Genomic DNA, 4,911 nt, shown 5'->3' with positions numbered 1-4,911 from the left:
TGTACTTCATTACTACGTGATGCAATCCAGAAAAAGCCCAGGATCTAGCCATCAAGTATGAGAAATATGCGAAAGAATGAGCCTGATGAGAGCAAATCCCAGACCTAACCTAGACCTAACATGAATTATTCTCTAAAATATTGATCAAAACCAGGTTTAATCGACTGTTTCAGTGTGGTACCACTATGCTACGTGATCCAAACCAGAAAAAACCCAGGATCAGTTCAACAAGTATGTGAAAAACGCGAAAGTATGAGCCTGATGAGGGCAAACCCCAGGCCTAACCTAGACCTAACATGAATTATTATCTAAAATATTGATCGAAACCAGGTTTAATTGACTGTTTCAGTGTTGTACTTCATTACTACGTGATGCAATCCAGAAAAAGCCCAGGATCTAGCCATCAAGTATGAGAAATATGCGAAAGTATGAGCCTGATGAGGGCAAATCCTAGACCTAACCCAAACCTAACATGCGTTATCCTCTAAAATATTGATCAAGACCAGGTTAAATGAATGTTTCAGTGTGGTACCACATTACTACGTGAACCAAACCAGAAAAAACCCAGGATCTGTTAAACGAGTATGTGAAGTGTGCGAAAGTATGAGCCTGATGAGGGCGAATCCCAGACCTATCCCAGACCTAACTTGCGTTATCCTCCAAAATATTGATCGAAACAAGGTTTAATTGACTGTTTCAGCGTGGTACCACATTACTACGTGATACAATCCGGAAACAGCCCAGGATCTAGCCGTGAAGTATGAGAAATATGCGAAAGAATGAGCCTGATGAGAGCAAATCCCAGACCTAACCTAGACCTAACATGAATTATTCTCTAAAATATTGATCAAAACCAGGTTTAATTGACTGTTTCAGTGTGGTACCACATTACTACGTGATCCAATCCAGAAATAGCCCAGGATCCAGCCATGAAGTATGAGAAATATACGAAAGTATGAGCCTGATGAGGGCAAATCCCAGACGTAACCTAGACCTAACATGAATTATTCTCTAAAATATTGATCAAAACCAGGTTTAATTGACTGTTTCAGTGTGGTACCACATTACTACGTGATCCAATCCAGAAATAGCCCAGGATCCAGCCATGAAGTATGAGAAATATGCGAAAGTATGAGCCTGATGAGGGCAAATCCTAGACCTAACCCAGACCTAACATGAGTTATCCTCTAAAATATTGATCGCAACCAGGTTTAATGGACTGTTTCAGTGTGGTACCACACTACTACGTGATCCAAACCAGAAAAAACCCAGGATCTGTTCAACAAGTACGTGAAAACCGCGAAAGTATGAGTCTGATGAGGTCAAATCCCAGACCTATCCCAGAATTAACTTGCGTTATCCTCTAAAATATTGATCGAAACCAGGTTTAATCGACTGTTTCAGCGTGGTACCACATTACTATGTGATACAATCCAGAAACAGCGCAGGATCCAGCCATGAAGTATGAGAAATATGCGAAAGTATGAGCCTGATGGGGGCAAATCCTAGACCTACCCCAGACCAAACATGCGTTATCCTCTAAAATATTGATCGCAACCAGGTTTAATTGACTGTTTCAGTGTGGTACCACATTAATACGTGATCCAATCCAGAAATAGCCCAGGATCCAGTCATGAAGTATGAGAAATATGCGAAAGTATGAGCCTGATGAGGGCAAATCCTAGACCTAACCCAGACCTAACTTGCGTTATCCTCTAAAATATTTATCAAGACCAGGTTTAATTCAATGTTTCAGTGTGGTACCACATTACTACGTGATCCAAACCAGAAAAAACCCAGGATCCGTTCAACAAGTATGTGAAGAATGCGAAAGTATGAGTCTGATGAGTGAGAATCCCAGACCTAACGTAGACCTAACATGCGTTATCCTGTAAAATGTTGATCCAAACCTGGTTTAATCGACTGTTTCAGTGTGGTACCACATTACTATGTGATCCAAACCAGAAAATAACCCAGGATCTGTTCAACGTGTATGTGAAGTGTGCGAAAGTATGAGTCTGATGAGGGCAAATCCCAGACCTATCCCAGACCTAACATGCGTTATCCTCTAATATATTTATCAAGACCAGGTTTAATTGATTGTTTCAGTGTGGTCCCACATTACTACGAGATCCAAACCAGAAAAAACCCAGGATCCGTTCAACAAGTATGTGAAGAATGCGAAAGTATGAGTCTGATGAGTGAAAATCCCAGACCTAACCTAGATCTAACATGCGTTATCCTGTAAAATGTTGATCCAAACCAGGTTTAATGGGCTGTTTCAGTGTGGTACCTCACTACTACGTGATCCAAACCAGAAAAAACCCAGGATCTGTTCAACAAGTATGTGAAAAACGCGAAAGTATGTGCCTGATGTGGGCAAATCCCAGACCTATCCCAGACCTAACTTGCGTTATCCTCTAAAATATTTATCAACACCAGGTTTAATTGATTGTTTCTGTGCGGCCCCACATTACTACGTGATCCAAACCAGAAAAAACTCAGGATCCGTTCAACAAGTATGAGAAGAATGCGAAAGTATGAGTCTGATGAGTGAAAATCCCAGGCCTAACCTAGACCAAACATGCGTTATCCTCAAAAATATTGATCGAAACCTGCTTTAATCGACTGTTTCAGTGTGGTACCACATTACTATGTGATCCAAACCAGAAAATAACCCAGGATCTGTTCAACGAGTATGTGAAGTGTGCGAAAGTATGAGTCTGATGAGTGAAAATCCCAGGCCTAACCTAGACCTGACATGCGTTATCCTCAAAAATATTGATCGAAACCTGGTTTAATCGACTGTTTCAGTGTGGTACCACATTACTACGTGATCCTATCCAGAAATAGCCCAGGATCCAGCCATGAAGTATGAGAAATATGCGAAAGTATGAGCCTGATGAGGGCAAATCCTAGACCTAACCCGGACCTAACATGCGTTATCCTCTAAAATATTTATCAAAACCAGGTTTAATCGACTGTTTCAGTGTGGTACCACATTACTATGCGATCCAAACCAGAAAATAACCCAGGATCTGTTCAACGAGTATGTGAAAAACGCGAAAGTATGAGCCTGATGTGGGTAAATCCCAGACCTATCCCAGACCTAACTTGTGTTGTCCTCTAAGATATTGATGGAAACCAGGTTTAGTTGACTGTTTCAGTGTTGTACTTCATTACTACGTGATGCAATCCAGAAAAAGCCCAGGATCTAGCCATCAAGTATGAGAAATATTCGAAAGAATGAGCCTGATGAGAGCAAATCCCAGACCTAACCTAGACCTAACATGAATTATTCTCTAAAATATTGATCAAAACCAGGTTTAATCGACTGTTTCAGTGTGGTACCACTATGCTACGTGATCCAAACCAGAAAAAACCCAGGATCAGTTCAACAAGTATGTGAAAAACGCGAAAGTATGAGCCTGATGAGGGCAAACCCCAGGCCTAACCTAGACCTAACATGAATTATTATCTAAAATATTGATCGAAACCAGGTTTAAGTGACTGTTTCAGTGTTGTACTTCATTACTACGTGATGCAATCCAGAAAAAGCCCAGGATCTAGCCATCAAGTATGAGAAATATGCGAAAGTATGAGCCTGATGAGGGCAAATCCTAGACCTAACCCAAACCTAACATGCGTTATCCTCTAAAATATTGATCAAGACCAGGTTAAATGAATGTTTCAGTGTGGTACCACATTACTACGTGAACCAAACCAGAAAAAACCCAGGATCTGTTAAACGAGTATGTGAAGTGTGCGAAAGTATGAGCCTGATGAGGGCGAATCCCAGACCTATCCCAGACCTAACTTGCGTTATCCTCCAAAATATTGATCGAAACAAGGTTTAATTGACTGTTTCAGCGTGGTACCACATTACTACGTGATACAATCCGGAAACAGCCCAGGATCTAGCCATGAACTATGTGAAGTGTGCGAAAGTATGAGCCTGATGAGAGCATGTCTTAGACCTAACACAGACCTAAGATGCGTTATCCTCTTAAATATTTATCCAGACCAGGTTTCATTGAATGTTTCAGTGTGGTACCACATTACTACGTGATCCAATCCAGAAATAGCCCAGGATCTAGCCATGAAGTATGAGAAATATGCGAAGGTATGAGCCTGATGAGGGCGAATCCCAGACCTATCCCAGACCTAACTTGCGTTATCCTCCAAAATATTGATCGAAACAAGGTTTAATTGACTGTTTCAGCGTGGTACCACATTACTACGTGATACAATCCGGAAACAGCCCAGGATCTAGCCATCAAGTATGAGAAATATGCGAAAGAATGAGTCTGATGAGTGCAAATCCCAGACCTAACCTAGACCTAACATGAATTATTCTCTAAAATATTGATCGAAACCAAGTTTAATTGACTGTTTCAGTGTGGTACCACATTACTACGTGATCCAATCCAGTAAAACCCCAGGATCCGTTCAACAAGTATGTGAAGAATGCGAAAGTATGAGTCTGATGAGTGAAAATCCTCGGCCTAACCTAGATCTAACATGCGTTATCCTCAAGAATATTGATCGAAACCAGGTTTAATGGACAGTTTCGGTGTGGTACCACACTACTACGTGATCCAAACCAGAAAAAACCCAGGATCCGTTCAACAAGTATGTGAAGAATGCGAAAGTATGAGTCTGATGAGTGAAAATCCCAGGCCTAACCTAGACCTAACATGCGTTATCCTCTAAAACATTGATCGAAACCAGGTTTAATTGACTGTTTCAGTGTGGTACCGCATTACTACGTGATCCAATCCAGAAATAGCCCAGGATCTAGCCATGAGGTATGAGAAATATGCGAAAGTATGAGCCTGATGAGGGCAAATCCTAGACCTAACCCAGACCTAACATGCGTTATCCTCAAAAATATTTATCAAGACCAGGTTT

Source organism: Colletes latitarsis, unplaced genomic scaffold, assembly GCF_051014445.1.
Source record: "Colletes latitarsis isolate SP2378_abdomen unplaced genomic scaffold, iyColLati1 scaffold0018, whole genome shotgun sequence".
In the NCBI taxonomy this organism is placed as follows: domain Eukaryota; kingdom Metazoa; phylum Arthropoda; class Insecta; order Hymenoptera; family Colletidae; genus Colletes; species Colletes latitarsis.
The sequence above is the reverse complement of the archived record's forward strand: the minus strand, read 5'-3'. Positions refer to the sequence as shown.